Source organism: Cupressus sempervirens, chromosome 9 (genome assembly GCF_028749045.1).
Source record: "Cupressus sempervirens isolate cs-2001-9-10 chromosome 9, ASM2874904v1, whole genome shotgun sequence".
Taxonomy (NCBI): domain Eukaryota; kingdom Viridiplantae; phylum Streptophyta; class Pinopsida; order Cupressales; family Cupressaceae; genus Cupressus; species Cupressus sempervirens.
The window spans coordinates 671,762,420-671,779,927 of NC_143126.1; the positions used below are offsets into that span (position 1 = coordinate 671,762,420).

Genomic DNA, 17,508 nt, shown 5'->3' on the forward strand with positions numbered 1-17,508 from the left:
TAGGTTTGGATTCTCAAATTCCCAAACTAAAGCACAGGAGCCAAAATACCCAACAAATTGGGTTGTTAAAGATTAAGAAGATCTCTAATCACAAATTCAGAAATCACTCCTCGTCTGCTCCAGTGTTGCCTCCCTATGGTGATGGTCTTAGCCCGTCAACCTCGCCTACCCATGTGGGTAGGGAGGATAAGCTTTCTAAGAAAGACAAGTGTAGCTCCTGGAATGATAATGAGTCCATCAACTCTCATGATTTAGGTAATGCTGATGCTCCTAGCCTAGGAGGATTTGAAGTTGTTAAAAGATCTCATGACCTTGAGGACAAGCTAAGTAATTTTGAACTGACTATTATTCTAACACCCCTCCTCTCCCTCCTCCTGGTCTGGGAGCTCATCCCCAATCTCAGATCATTTCTAGAGTCAGTAAGGTTGTTCCTACCTGCATGGATAGAGAGTGAGATCCACCTACAAATAAAAGTACTTCCAAGAAGATGAACCAAGATGGAAGTATCAAGGAGGAGGCTCTTGATGAGGACAAGGTTGATGATTTAAAGTTATTTACCTTCAATGCAAGGAAGAAAAGTGAGAACCAAGAATTGGTTGGGCTAAGAAATTGGTGGAATTGAAAGCGATCGATGATGACTACGATGATGAGATAACCCAATCCAAGTGGAAGAGGGGAAGACCCCCAAACTCTATAAGTAGCATTAAGCCTTCTAAAATCCAGAAGAGAAAGCTTCCAAATTATATTCAAGAGCTTCAAAGCTCCAATGGACACAAACCCCTAATTGACTACTAATGGATGCAAAATATCCTTTGCCAGGAAGTATGTGGTAAAAAGGTTCGTTAGGAACCAAAAAAGGAGTTAACTTTCTCCTCTAGAAAATCAAGGCTGGTTATCAGATTCTATTTGGACACTTCCCTAAAATGTATATGTAATGATGCCAAATCCTTTTTTACCTCCTACCAGAAAGGGAAGGGTGGAGTTGTTACCCTTGTAGGGCCTAGATGGCTTAAACAAATTGCAGAGTGAGGGTGCTCACCGTGCAACGAGATGGTTCGGGTTATTACCAAGATTGGAGATAAAGGAAGTGGGAATTAGATCCATTTATGCACCTAATGACCACTTTGAAAGGATAGGCCTATGGAATTAGATGTACTAGTTGAAGGATATCCTGTGCGTTTTTATTGGTGACCTCAACATGGTGGAAAGACCCCCGAACAAGTCTGGTGGAACAAAATTTGAGTGGAAAGGTGATGAAAAGTTCTTTTCGTCCAATGTTTGAAACAAGTTCAATCTTTTTTATCCTTTATCCAGAGGTAAGACAGATTTTAAAGGAATTTGGCATACCTAGTCCAACTTCCAAAGGGAGGGAGAAGAATATACTGCAGGCTTGGCAGATGTTACGCAAGTGAAAGACTCTTTCAATTTTGGCAAGGACCACAATGGGGAATGTGTGAACATTGTTCCATACACTTTATCTGATCACCACCCCATTGTTGCTTCTATTTTCCATATCAATGATATCCTCGTTTCTAGAGATTCTTCCAACAACTTTTCTTTAAATACATCCCTCCTCAAAGATGAGGATTCCAAAATTGCAATTCAGATTATTAGATGGCACAATCACAACATTTTGAAACATTCTAGTGCTATTAGGAGATGGGAGACCATGACTCAAAGCAGAAAAGCCTATTTCAAATAGTTGTTAGTAAGAAAGCTAAAGATGCTAGATTCTGGGAGAATTGTCTCCATAATACCCTGTGATGTCGAACTCTAATATCCAACAGGATCCTTCCAACTTTACTACTCTAGATACTCTTGTTCATTTTAGAGATGCCTTGAGGACGGTTTAGAACAGTAAGATTCAAGGTGCCAAGACAAGGACTAGGCTTCGATGGTTAGACCATGGTGATAAGGATTCTAAGAACTTCTTTCAATCGTTGAAGTTCAAAGAGGCAAGAGTTAGAATTGACTATATCTATGATGAAGGGAGGGAGATTCATAATCATGAGGATGAAATCTATTCCAAACTCTTCACCTCAAAGGAAGATGGGAGGAACATGAAGCACATGAGGGCAAATATTCAAGGTATTATCCCCAAGAAAGTCAAGAAGGAATATCTTGGTAGATTGGAACAACCTATTACAAAGGAGGAGATCATTAACACTATTCTTAAGATGAATAATGACAAATCTCCAGGACCTGATGGGCTACCCATTGAATTTTATAAGGCCAATATTGACTGGATTTGGGAGGATCTCTTGATGGTATATGAGGAGGCTATTCGTAACGGCTCTTTGGGTCTTGTCGTCAATTTTGGACTCATTAAACTCATCCCTAAAGATGGAGACAAAATCTTGGTTAAAAACTAGAGACCAATAACCCTACTCAATGTAATCCTATAAGATTTTGGTTAAGATAATAGCAATCAGATTGGAGAACATACTTCCCAACATTGTCAATTCCACTCAAGCAGGCTTTGTTAAAGAAAGGTACATACTTGAAAACATGATCACTTGTTGGGAAGCTTTGAACTGCACTAAAATCTCTAGGTCTTCATGTTCCTTATTGATTATGAGAAATCATATGATAGGATTGAATGGAAATTCATTTTAATGATGATGGAAAGTCTAGGATTCCCTAGCCTTTTCAACTGGATGGTTCTTACACTTATGTTTGGTGCCAATGCTTCTATAGAAATCGATGGTGTGAGATTTGGATCCTTTGATATGTACCAGATCCATTGAACAAGGATGCCCCCTTGCTCTTGCATTATTTGTTATTGTTGCACTCTCTATTACATCCTTGGGGACTCCTCTTTCTCCCCAAGTGGGAAAGGAGGGTGTTTGCTAAACCAAGAAGAAATCTCCAATATTCAATTTGCAGATGACACTACTATTTTGTTGGAGTTATCTAAGCAGAACACTAATTATCTCCTAGCCAAGTTGGATATATTCTATTCCTCCTTTAGCAGAAAGATCTCAATGGCAAAGTCTATCCTTCTTGGGTGGGAAGATAATCCTCCAAATTAGTGTTCTAGACCCGATTTGACTTGAGGTGGTCCTAATCACCAAGTAAGATATCTGAGGATTCCCTTTTTTGTAAGCCCTAATCTTAAAGCTATGTGGGATTGGGTCGAAAGTAAGTTGAGAGCAAGCTCTCCAAGTGGAATAATAGATATCTCTCATTAGCTGGAAGGGTTCGTTTGTCAAGAGATCCTATCAGCCTATACTGTATACTATTCCTCTACTTGGTTGTTTCCAGGCTCACATCAATTTTGTGCAGAAAAGGATCGAAGACTTTCTCTAGTTAAATGGCAAGGGGCACAACAAGGGACGAGCAGTAAAATGGGATTCGTATGTCAAAAGTAAAGAGCAAGGTGGGTTGGGACTTGAATTGCCTTAGTAGCTAAGTGGATATCGAAAGCCACCCAAGGCAATGAACCATGGAAAGTCTTGATCAAAAAAAATATTTGTAGTGGTGTTCTTGCAATTGCGAAATCTAGGAAGGGATTACATTTTAACAACTTGTTCTCTGGGAAACTAAAGGTTACGGTTGCAGGATCCCCTATGTTTCAATCCTTATGGAAGAGTTGGGAGGAGATCAAACGCTTAATCTTAGGCAATACATTTTTTATCAGGATAGCAAAATCTATGGAGTCCATCCATCTAGTGGAATCTGTATAATGGAGATAAGCCCCTTGCCTTGCTCCAAGGATGTTCTGCAAAGAAATGGAATTTGTGTGGCATCAGCAATTTCAAGGATATCATCTTGAAAGCCTCCCTTATCAGTTGGCAATCCTTACGCCTGAGATTCAACATCTCTGTGACCCAGTGGGGAACCTACTTTGTTCTTACTAAAGCTTGATCTTGTCTCAAACTCCATATAATCTGTAGTTAAGTATCTGATAGGCTTTCTCCACTGAGATGGTCGGATGGCACCACCTTGCACTCCACTAAAGCCAAACTTGTTTACACCTGCTTTGCAACACCCATGAAATTTTTTAGCAATTGAATTGTAAGTGGAAACTAACCTCGAGCCTCACTATTGGAGCAAAGTTTGTTCTAGAATCTAGCATTCCCCGATTGAGCCCAAAATTTTGTATTTCATCTGGTGACTTGCTTGATAGACTCCCTTTCACTAAACCCGATGGTGATCCCAATCTTTGCTCCTTTTGTCAATGCCTTGGACCAGTGCATCATGTATTCTTTGAATTAAAGAGATTAAATTTCCACAATCCATAGCAATTAAACTGATATATTTCTGGATTTGATTGTGTAAAGATTTTTGGATGTATTCTTTGAATGTTCCTTTACAAGAGAAGTTTGGATTTTGTTTGGTATCTCTCTAGTGTGTGATGCTTTTGTTTTGCAAATTATTTCAAGATATATGGAAGAAATCAATAAATCTTGAAAAGTTTTTTGGTCTATTCACTCTCATCTCATTCTCTGGCTCATTTCGAAATGTTTAGGATATATCTATGGGTAGAGCAAGGATTCTTACCATGAAGATCAAGAAATTACAATAATTGTTTTCCTAATATTTGGAAAATGATAATTGTTTTCAAATATTTCGAAAACAATAAACAACCTTTCCCATCCTCCCACCCATAAACAACCGAGTACAACTAAATTGCCTTGTCTAGTGCAAAGTGTGCCAACATAACCTGTGGTACTTTCATACCATGCCTCTTCAGGTCTAGAGTAATCTTATTTCAGAAAAAAAAAAATTTATAAATGTTAAAACGTTCAAACTGTCTTTGAAAAGTAATCAATATCGTAACTGGGAAAAATGGGTACGTTTTTCAAGTGCAACATTAAGAAGGCGTAAGACTACACAATTATTGTTTTCTGGGAGATCTCCCATCTGCTATGGGGAACATAACATGGTGTAATTACTAAAGAAGGTCAGGGTTTGAAACTTTGAATTATGGTTATTGCCTCACAAGTTTTTCATTCAAGATAAATAGTTTCCCGCCACCTTCAATTATGCTCTCTATATTCACCAAGTTTTATACTCCTCTCTCTCTCCCTCAACTATGATTGCCACATATTTGTTTTTAGGGTTTCTTTTTTCCTGTTATTAGAAAAAGTAAATTGCTTTGGTTTGACGAGATGTATTGTTTAGAGACTTGAGTAAATCTTCTTGTCTGCTTTACCAATTGTGTATTCTGATGTTGGATAGATATGATCGCTTATATGACATTCCCCTAAAATTCGTCATTTCAGAGATACAAATATGACATTTTCTCCTTTACCTCATTATTTGAAATATTTACTTTTGGGCTTTGATTTGATCACCAAGCTTAGTAACAAACCTACCAATAAGAAGTTTGTGCCTCTGTCTATCTATATCTAAGAGTTGTCAGTAGTACTTGAATTGAATCATTTGTTTGACAAAGTATTGATGGTGTTTTGTTGATGCTCTTTGCCATCTACAGAGGATCCAATTGAGCACTTAAACTCCCTAGCTCTCATCAAAGGTACGTGTTGGTTAGCTTTTTAGCCATTATTGTGATTCTTTGATTACAGGTAGGTTATTGGCAAGGTCACCAGGAGACGGGGAGACTTTGAGGTCTCCGGTACTGGTACTGGTACCGGTACGGCAATTTTTCAAATAGGAGACGGGGGTACTTGGAGACGGCAATTTTTTTTTTTTTTTAAATAAATTTTTAATAGTTTAAACTTAAAGAGTCTAATACTAAAAGTAAATACAAAATTTCAAAATAGTAATACTGTAAGACTAAAAGACTAAAGTAAATAATAAATTAATAATACTAGTGTTGTCACATTAAAAATTAAAATAGATTCATAGAGTCAAACTGTCAAAGATTATAATAATAATAAGTGGTCAGATACAGAAGTACATTACTGAAATAGATTTTAAAACCTGACAAATTGGCATTGCTACAAAAAATTTGTGAAAATTATTGAATTATTCAACATCAATGCATGCATAGAGACACACTTAGGATTTCTATTTTCTAACTAAGAGTTAGGATTGCTTAGTTTAAAAGGGAGTAAATCATTTTGTAATAGTGTTTTTTTTCCAGTTACACAGATTCAACTAACAAAGATTCCTATATTGGTACTAGGATATTGCCAACAGCAGATAAACAGGTACAAATAACAAATACGACTTATACATCAAACTGAAACATGATATCCTCTTGAAAAAACAGAAATATGGGACCAAATACATTCATGTTAACATACATAAAACCTCTAGTCTATCACTGTTATCGCTGAGTCTTTATTAGCAAATAGATGCTTGGTTTTCATGAGGAATAATGCTATTATCAAGCATTTGCATATCAGATTTCTGTAACATATGTAATACTATCTTCTAATGCACTAACAACAGTTTTTGCACCCTAATTCCTCAGCCGCATAAACTTATGTGATTTGGGATCTTTACTGCAATCCTGTACAGCTTCCAATATGTTGTCTTAGACTTGTATCGTGTTCCTGTAGGTGACGTACATCACCAAGCAGTTGTTACGGAATTCATATAGTACCTTAGATTTTTGCATTAAAAACATTTAAATGAGGGCTAAAATATATAAAATTATTTAATATTATATTTTACATTTATATTTTATCAAGAGACTTCGGGGAGACTTCACTTTTTGGATTAGGAGACGGGGAGACTTCAGGAGACTTCGTCATGAAGTCTCCAACCTTTTTTGAGGTCTCCGGAGACGCGAAAAGTCTCCGAGACGCGTCTCGGTCTCCGAGACGCCACTTTTAGGGGGGAGACGGGTCTCCTGGTAACCATGGTTATTGGTGGTGCTTCACAAGTTGGATTTATTATAAGATGTTTGTTGATAAATCTTTATGTAGATTAAACAATCAATAGAATTTTTTCCTCAAGAAAAGAAAGCTACTGTTGGTGTAATTGCAAGTTTTGTCAGAAATTTTCTATATTCCTGATAAAGTGAAGTAAATTCAAGGATTCTGATTTAAGTTATCAGCAAATTTTTGTTGAGAAGTGCATAGCAAGGGTTTTTGTTATCAGTGCATAATAGAAAAAGAAAAATGCAAAAGTTGGCAATGATGGACAAGAAAATAATAATGAAAGTTGGTATTGGCACGACTAGCAACTTCAAGTTTCCTATAAATACGTGTCACAATGTTTTTGGGAATTTATCATCATTGGAATAGTTTAGTATGGTGAATAGTTTAGTACAATCTATTCAGTAGGTTAAGAAGCAGTGTAACCTGAGTGCGCGCACCTAGGTCAAAAACCCCACGCACCAAGAGCACGTACATCCTCGGTGCAAGTACTTCGTGCACCGTGGCCAAAATGCTACCACACCATGACCGCACTGATTGGAGCACCCGGGTGGGATGCGGGGACGCAGGTGCGTCCCGGGTGCGAGGTTGCACTCGAGTGCACGTGGGGTGCGCCCAAGGTGCACGAGGGGTGCGGTCAACTTGTTGCATGAAAAGTAAAAAAAATAACTTTTTAGCTTTTGTTTTTTATTATTTTTTAAGCATGGGAACTTTTTTTATTCATATTTGAACATGAATTTTAAATCTTTCGTCTTTGTCATTTAATAATTTGATAGTCAATGGTTGACTTACATGGTACACCGTACTATGTATGGTTTATATTTTTCACTTACCATTTTCATTATTATGTTTAAAAGTTTTAGTATTTATAATTTTACTAAGTTCAATGGTCATTGGTAATGGTTGTGAAGTTTCAAGTTTCAAGTTTGAACTTATGGTTCATGAATCACATTTCAATTTTCTATATTCAACTATAATTGGTATGTTATATTGAAGTATCATTTCATAATTAGCATTTTCAGTGCATTGTCAATGTTAGAAGTGAGATTTTTCTTTTTCTTTTTCTATTTTTCTACTTCTACAATTTCGATGTTTTGTGTTTTAGCTTTATTTGTTGACATCATTTTTTCGAGGTAGCTTGCCTATTTTGCAAGAACGAAAAGATCACTACTATATTCAGAAAACCAAAACAATGTTTTTGAGCCCAAGAAATAACGGATAAGTTCAAGTGAGTGGGGAATTGACAGCTAACCTCATCTTGTTGTAGTTGCAACAGGCTGTGTGTCTGTTATGGGCGCGGTCTATTGATTTTGAAATTGACAAATGATGTCTGTTTTCTGTAAAAGTAAAATCTATAGTTAGTGATACACAGCTGAAAATTGTGCTGATTATTAGAGATCAGATTAACTTTATTCGTAGAAATAGTGAACAGAATATGGCTAACAAATATGCTAGCAGTGAATAATTTATAATCCTATACAATTTCTTCTGCAACTGACTTTGATAACATAAAGAAGGGAATCTGAAATGATATATTTAGTGCTCTTATAGCATTACAACGGTTTTTGCTATCAGGGCTGTGACGAATAATTTAATTGGTATTATACTGCTGTGGATGATATATTTAGTGATCTTATAGTTTAGTGATATTATAGTACTATAACAGTTCTTGCTACCACTGCTGTCATGAATAATTTAATTACTATTATACTACTGTCATGATATATGTATCGCTGCTGTTCCATTAATATCATTTAAATAGTGTATAGTACCGCTGCTATGCTATAATGCTATACTGCTGTTACACCCCTTGTACCATGTGCTTGGTAATCAATCAGTCAATGAAACATGAATGATATTGCCACTGAATCTATGCACAAATTTTGTCCCTAAAAGTTTATCTGCAAACTGGATTGCATGACCTGAGAGAGTTCTAAAGCCTTTTCATCAAGCCCATTGCATATGCTTTAAAACATCCAAAAGCCTTTTTATAGCAAATCCATTTTGCACAGATACTGCAATCATAGCATTCGATTCTAGGCATTTTGACAACCAGTTCCCATGAAAGCATATTTGTGAGGCATTTAATCAAACAGGTTACACGTCTCTTTTATGCTTCTAGAAGCTGAGAGATCTCTCACGTTGGTATAACCTTCACAGCAGCGGATGTTAGAATCCGACAGAAATGCTGTAAACAATGGTCCGAACCTATTCGAAGTTTCAATACTCCAATGTCCTGTTTCTACCTGACCGTAAACTGCTAGCTTTCTCTATCCCATTCTCCTATAAATCAAGAAGCTTCTAACATGCCTACTAACAGAAACTCTGCCAGAATATGATATCTGCGCCAAAACAGTAGACCTGAATATGAAAAGTTCTCCAATAACCACTGACGACTTGTTTTCTCCTTCTGCGAACAACTAAAATTCCCTATTCCTCTGCTCTTTGCCTTGAATTTAACGTGGGACGAGAATAATAAGAAAAAGACCCTCAAACAATCAATTGCATAATTCTGACATTAACAATATAGCTGACAGAAATATTCAGGGCTCTCCATTTCTAATTATGCAAGAATTCGTTGTTCGTTGTCTATATTTGGGGCTGAAAGAGACAGGGTTAATTGTCCACTTTATTTTAAAATAGGAGCACGGCGACATGGGGACAGCTGCTCGTGTCTTCGCAACAGGCCCACAATAAGTCGGACGCTTCTTTTGCGGAACATTAACCAGAGGCCGGACATGCTAATCCCAGAGCTCGATCCCCAGGGCCAGGCTTTAAACCTTCATAAAATCAGGAACATTTCGAATTGCTCAAATTTGGGTAACAGATAACAAAATAATACAGGATCTCCGAAAACAAACAAAAACCCTCAAAAAAATTATGAAGATGGGTGTAATCCATAAAATATAACAGACCCAGATTGATACAGATATAAAATGCACGAAATAGTAAAGGGTTCAAAAACCGCCAAGAAAAAAACAGGTCAAAACCCACTAAGCAGGAAAAACCTCTCGGCCAAAGCAGTAAAGAAACAGGAGATGTACAGGAGATGTACCTTGCCACCTGATATTTCTGCTCTTTCAAGTTAGGCAACAACGCCTTCTGCACTTCTGCATGCACTCGAAGATGAACAGATTAATCGCTTACTCTGAGATGAACAGATCACTCGCTTGCTAGGTGGGTAAACAGAATACTCGCTTTCTGGCTGAACACATCCGGGCAGAATTTTGGGCAAGAGAACACTCGTTACCTATTATGATTCTAAAAAGAATTATCAGTTGATGGTTGGAATGTCATTCGTCTTTGTTGCCTGTAAATGTAAATTCCAATGGAGTGTCCATATTTATTGCACCGCCAATCAAACAAGATAATTATTTCAGACTTACCACAATGTCAATAAGATTGCAAAGATGAATTTAACCTTGGTCATCTTTCTTGATGGAATGAAAGATTTCATTGACGTCCGCATAACCATAGCACTCCATGGGACCATTATTCTTGATGGAATGAAAGATTTCATTAACGTCTGCATAACCATAGCACTCTATGGAACCATCTAGAATAGCACCCATCCAAAAAGAACGCTAGGTTTTTTAGAAATTGTTTCTTTAAGTTTGTTCTTAGACATTGAATGTTGACTAATAAGTTTGTTGATTTATTTAGTTGTGTTTCGATGTTTCTAAAATATAGTCATAGCTAGAGTGAATGTCATTAAATGTTGGGCATTCCATGATACTATCTCTGTCTAGTTGTGTTTCCTCAAAAACAAAACCTAAGTTGCATGCTTGAATTGCAATCAATAAATGTTTATCCCAAAATTAGCATTCACACTACTCATGAGTTACTCAAAATTTTGTGCCCCTTAAAATGAAACTACAAAAAATGAGGCACTATGTTCTCCAACAAATGGATCACCTTAGCTCAACCCACTACAACTTGATCGTTCACCATATTAAGTGTATGCAAGTTATATGTCATTAAGTTTTAACCTAATCTTGATTAATTATTTCATAATTATCGAAGGCAAAGAGCATAATAACCATGGAATCATTTACCGCATGACACATAAGCTAAACATTTCCATAGATGGTCATTTGTCCTATAGACACCTAAATTTGATTACATAGATTCATAATTAAATTTAGTTCTCTTCTAAAACATTATTAATTACATATTTAATATTTAATTAATTTATGTCATCCCCTGGTTAATTAATCTAAGTAATTGACTACACTCTAATAAATAAATCAACATGACAACAAATAGTGTGATTATTAATCAAATCCTCCTTCCTCTATTAAATTAAATAATTGCATAAAACATATTTTATTTTATTTTCCAAAAGCTTTATTTATTAAGTAATACCCTTTAATCAATCATAACCCTAGCCAAACCCTTGACCCAATCCTAACATCCAAGTTCAGAATCAACCCAACCCATTCACCCATATTAATCTCATATAATTAACTATTTAAAATTGATTAATTAAGTGTCACACTTGTATTCTCCTAACATCTCACCTGTGCTCTAATCACCCCCTAATCCAAGCCTAATAGAACCCTAATCAGTTACACAACTTTAAGTATGAGGATTAAGAAATCCTAACACAAATCCAAGTAAACTCTTATTGCATCCTCCTACTTCCCAAGCAAATGCATTAATCTTCCTTAAATGATGTTGCACCTCTCTTGCTCACTCCATCCGGCTCTTACGTCATTGTCCCCTTCATTCGCCCAAAAATGGCCACATTCCCTCCAAAACCCTAATCCCCTCGCTTGCATTCTCCTTGTGACATTGTTGCAAGGTTATGCATTTGAGAAAGCACAATATATGTGTCTCCCTTTCCTTGTATAATGACCACTCTTAAGGAGCTTCCAAGTTTGCATCTTAATCGTTCATTTCATCTTCCCTTTCCCTATAAATTGAACTCTCTCCCCCTTCACAAATCAGCCACAGTAATAAGAAAAGTTTTAATGTTTGTTTGAGAGCATAGAAAGTACCAAACTACCATTATAATGCCAAAATATTTCCTACCTAGAAGAATGATATATAGGAGCATGGGATGTTAATGTAATGCCCTGGTAGGGAACCTAGGAGAAATTAACCTATAATGTCACCAAGTTTGCTTAACATTTCTTTTAAGTTTAAAACAATCAAGAGATAATATAGTGGAAGCAATAACTCGCATACATACATAAGCAATACAATAATAGTTGCATCTCTCAAGGGTTCCATAACGTTGGATCTCACCCATAAGTTTTATTAAGATTAAATTTGACAAGTAAACAAAATCCATGTCATAGAATAACCATATGTACGAAAGCACGTGAAAGAATATACAAGTCACATAGCATACCCAGAATGCATAATCATCCTCTACACATATCCTAGGGTATGAAATGCTAAAAGAATATACATCATGACAAGACATAACATCCCATAGGATCTCAAATAGCCAAAGTACAAAATACTAGAATATGACCATAGAACATAATCACGAGATAAGAAGAATAAAACAACTGCACAAGGTACATCCAGCATCAACATCCAGTTGTCAAATCTTGATGGTATAATAAACACTCCCACCTAACCTTATGGAACCTAAATGGCCCACTCCCACCGTGTTGAGGAGATAATCTCAAGTCCCAAATAGATAACAAACCAAAAGTCATAATAAGAATCTAGGTCAAGGAATCTTGATAGTAGTCTATCTCAAAGGTACCATGTACACGAGTAACATCTAATCCCAAAGGCAAAAAAGATGCATAGGAGACCTAATATGCATGTGGGTAAGTGTCATCACATGTGTCAACTCTAAGGTTACCCTAGCAATCTCTCAATACCTGACCTCTAATGACTTTATGTGGCATCAATATCCTTTCTTATAGACATGACATACTAACAAGGCAAAGACACAACCAAGCATCCTCTCTACTCACATTCTAGCATGTACTAGCACTCAAGGCATGGGCAAGGTAAAACACTGACTCTTGTTAATTCATTTTAACCCCTTTGATGAAATTTTATCACTTATTAATACAGCTTACAATGGGTTATCCAAGCAACCTCTTCAAGGCTCCGACCTCCATTGCAAGCCACTTTCCAGCATACATATAGATAACCTACCCTAAGCTCATAAAAGTATATCTCGTAAATCATAATAATCACATCAGTCCTATACAAGCAACTAAAAAACACCAATAGATTGTTGACATTATGGTCAAATTTGTTTATTAGTGACTCACACTTAGTCAAATGGTTAGCAGCTACCGAGCTTATCTTGCAATTTACAATGTTAATCGAGTAATTCAGTGTCTACTGAGTTCACAATATCAATGATGTGAATCCAATGTTGATCGAGCTAAGAAGTGTCAACCAAGTGATTCAGTTTATACTGATCTCACAGTGTTAGTGTTGATCGAGCCATGTAGTGTCAACCAAGTGATTTAGTTTATATGTTGAGTTTCGCAGTGTTCACCGAATCACCAATGTTGACCGAGTTCAGACTACTTGGAAGTGATTAGTATGAATCGAGCTTTTATGTCTACTAAGAGCATGATGATGTCGAGTGTTGACAATGGTTGTCGAGTATCAGAACCTCACCGAATTTGTCTTCAGAACCTAAGTGCCAGTAATTGAGCCGACTTTATGTGTTTTTGTGAAACTTGTATTGTAGTCAACTTTGATGAATTGTAGTTTGGATGTGTGTGTGTGTGTGTGTGTGTGTGTGTGTGTGTGTGTGTGTGTGTGTACACATATATATATATATATATATATATATATATATATATATATATATATATATATATATATATATATATGTACATATACACATATATATACATATATACACATATATGTATACATATATACACATATATATATATGTATACACATATATATGTGTATACATGTGTACACATATATATGTGTACACACACACACACACACACACACACATATACATATATATGTGTGTACATATATGTGTATATATGTATACATATATACACATTTATATGTATATATACACACACATATATACACACACATACACATATATATACATATACATATCTATATACATATACATATATACATACATATATATACATATGTATGTATGTATGTATGTATATATATATACATATACATAGATATGTATGTATGTATATACATACATATGTATACACATATACATAGATATGCATGTATATTTATACATATACATATCTATGTATGTATATACATACATATGTATACACATATACATAGATATGTATGTATATGTATACATATACATATCTATGTATATGTATATATATACATATCTATGTATATGTATATATATACATACATACATACATATGTATGTATGTATATATATACATATACATAGATATGTATATATATACATACATACATATCTATGTATATGTATATATATATATATACATACATGCATATGTATATATATACACACACATGTATGTATATACACATGTATATATATACATACATACATATATACATATGTGTATATATACAAATATATGTATATATGTCGTTGTGTGTGTGTGTGTGTGTGTAATTTATTGCATCACATCCAAACATGATGAGAAAAAGAAAATAATAATAAAAAGCAATCATATGAGCAGGAATGTGAATTAAGAAGCTATAAGCAATATAAGGAGCGACAAAGATTTATCTATCACAGCAAGATGATCATTACACTTCAAAAGAATCTCAATCAGCAAATCAGAGATCAACCACTGGTTTATCCTAACAGGTGTATCAGTTAAATCCTTTCACAAGGTAGACTTAATAGCCTTTTGCAAATCTCTTTACCAAGTGCATACTTCATTGTAAATCCTTTAAAAAATAGGACCTATCAGTCCTTATTGCTCCTAACAGGGCAAATCATCAGAAGTGATCAATTATAAGCCTTAACCGGCCAACTTATACTACAGTACTAAAGCTTGTGGGTATCATCCTCACCCCAATTTTACTTTCTATTTGGAAGATTTCTGGGTCACCGTATCTTGTGTCAAAGTGTCATGAATGTTTTAATGCTTTCAAATTTTTCATACATGTAATTCAATCAAAATATATATGAAGGATTAATTGGTGAAATAAGAATAAGTTTTATTGGTTCCTGATTCACCCCTCCCCTCTCAGTAACCTAGCCTATCCTATATTTCTAATAATAACCAATCGAAAATTCACAACACATGAGCTTACAAAGAAGAACTCAATCTCATCCCAGAAACACGTAGATATAACACATTAGTTGGAAATGAAATAATCATGACAAAACAACATCACATAACAACATCATTAAAATATTCACTTCCCAAGCCTCTAGTAAACATTCCTATTTGGCCAAACTACAAGTTTTTCCCAAAACCTGTCACAAAATAAAACATAACATCTCAATATGCATTTAAAACAAATGTAGCTATTCAATCATTTTAGTTTTCGATATAATTTCATAAAATCTAATTGGAGTAAAAGTTCAAGTTTCATTTGTAAAAGTTCTCCTAGTATATGTGTTTCCCAAGTTTAGATCACCATAATATAATTTCTTGTTTGCGTAGTTTAAAAGAATCCATCTCTAGTAAAACTAAGTTTTTATTTAATCAATGATAATAGTTATTACTATTTACTCTTTTTTTAAATGATAATAATGATATTGAAATTTGATGTTAAAGAGAAATCTCATTCTCAAAATAATATTTAATAAATACTTTTAAAAAAATTATGATAATCTTTCACAAGAACCTTATTTAACAAATAGAATGTAATTTAATACTAAACTAAATTAAATATCATTAAAAAAACTAATTAAAAATAACCTATATATTAAATAGCATTTAATATATTTTCATTTAAATTTAAAAATCAATTATTAAAAAATTAATTAATAAAAAAAACTTAAAAAGCAAACTTGTTTTGTTTTAAAATGTTAAAGAGAAATCTCATTCTCAAAATAATATTTAATAAATACTTTTTAAAAAAAACTATGATAATCTTTCACAAGAACCTTATTTACATTCTAAACTAAATTAAATATCATTAAAAAAACTAATTAAAAATAACCTATATATTAAATAACATTTAATATATTTTCATTTAAATTTAAAAATCAACTATTAAAAAATTAATTAATAAAAAAAACTTAAAAAACAAACTTTTTTTGTTTTAAAACCCCTTGGGGTTTAGTCTTGCCACAACAGTCCTACTGTCACAGCAACACAATAGTAGTATCTGCTGCTACGACAAGAGGCCTGTTGTATGTAGCCTATAAAGGCCATCAGCGAGGAGGAGAAATGGGAGGTGGTGGCGATGGCCCCCACCCCACCATTTAATTTCTTTTTAATTATTATTTTAAATAATAATAAAACATTTTCTCCCAAAGCAAATTTGAATATAAAGTTACCACAGTAACTTTTATTACAACAGTAATATATATAAACTTTACCAATATAATTCTGATAAGAAAATTACGTCCAACCAATCAAATTTACTAAACAATAATCTTTTCTTGATTCAAAGCCCTACTCACGAATCCAATTTCTAAATTCAATATTTCGATTAAGGGTTTCAATTTCATTTTCACAAATGTTTCATCACTGAAGAACAATCAATTTTCAAATAAGGGTTTTAAATTCAAATTTGTTACTAATAAGCACAATTGATATAACAAGCACAAAGAAGACATATGTTTTTGAGAGATTTCCTACAATGGTTCTACAAAACCCTACCTCAATCTAATGTTATAAACCTGGTAATTACTTTTTGATTGCAAAAATTTCACTACCCAGAACCTTTTGAAAAAGTCTCATCTTTCAATTCCAAAATTGCTCCTCCAAACCTATGCGTTTAGAAATCAGCTTGAATATCTTAATAAAGAGTCTAACCCTACCTATGGTTTCCGGTTCACAGACATGCAAATGCCTCTCATTAAAATAAACTTTTATTATTTTAATTTAATTAATTTCCTTGTGCACATTTTTTTTTCTTTTAATTAGAATAAAACTTATTTAAATTATTCCCACTTTGTTTTTTAAAAAACATTTTTAGAAAACATATTTATTTATTTAACTAATAACAAGAATTTGTCTTCTACATTGTCCTCTGATTTTTTAATCCTAAGTAGATAGCCACATGTTTCTATTCCTTTTAAGGGCGTGATGGTTGGTAAAAACTCCAAGGATGAGTTCCAGAAATGAGTTAAATGGGAGGCGCCCTCTCTATCCTTTTGTAAGTTAAATTTTGATGGCGTGTTTAAAGGGAACCTAGGAAGATCAGGTGGTAGTTGTGTCCTTAGGGACCATCATGGTCATATTTTAAAAGATTTGTCTTCCAAGCTTCTAAATAGGACTAATAATCTAGTTGAGGTGAGAGCTCTCAAAGATGGGGTAAAGCTAGCATTATCTTTGGGGATTCCGAAACTCCATATTGAAGGTGACTCTCAGATTGTTACTTCAACATTGTCCTCAAAGAAGGTTGTTAACTGGGACCTTCAATATGCCTCGGGTGAACTTTGGAAGTCATTGCCAAGGTTTCAAGAGTTCATAATCTGTCATTGTTTTAGGGAAGCCAATCAATTTGTTGAATTTTTAGCCAACTTGGGGGTAGGTATGGAGTTTGTTTCTAAGTTGATTGATACAGTAAGCATATGTCATTCATTTAAAGGTTGTAACTTCTCAGC

The 17,508-nt window shown here is 34.4% G+C and overlaps 1 protein-coding gene across 2 annotated transcripts in view; it reads right to left on the minus strand.

Annotated features, from left to right (window-relative positions):
- NAR1 (ferredoxin hydrogenase) overlaps positions 1-10,380 on the minus strand; it is a 125,305-nt gene extending 114,925 nt beyond the window's left edge. Inside the window, exons 1-2 of one of the 2 annotated variants that reach the window (XM_089801610.1) lie at positions 10,216-10,380; positions 9,850-10,104 (exon numbers count right to left, since the gene is read on the minus strand). The gene's annotated coding sequence lies outside the window, so the exon portion shown is untranslated. Of the gene's footprint in view, positions 1-8,046; positions 8,132-9,849; positions 10,109-10,215 lie in introns of those variants that run through there. The other variant, XM_089801609.1, reaches the window with a different exon arrangement.
- Positions 10,381-17,508: the final 7,128 nt, after the last annotated feature.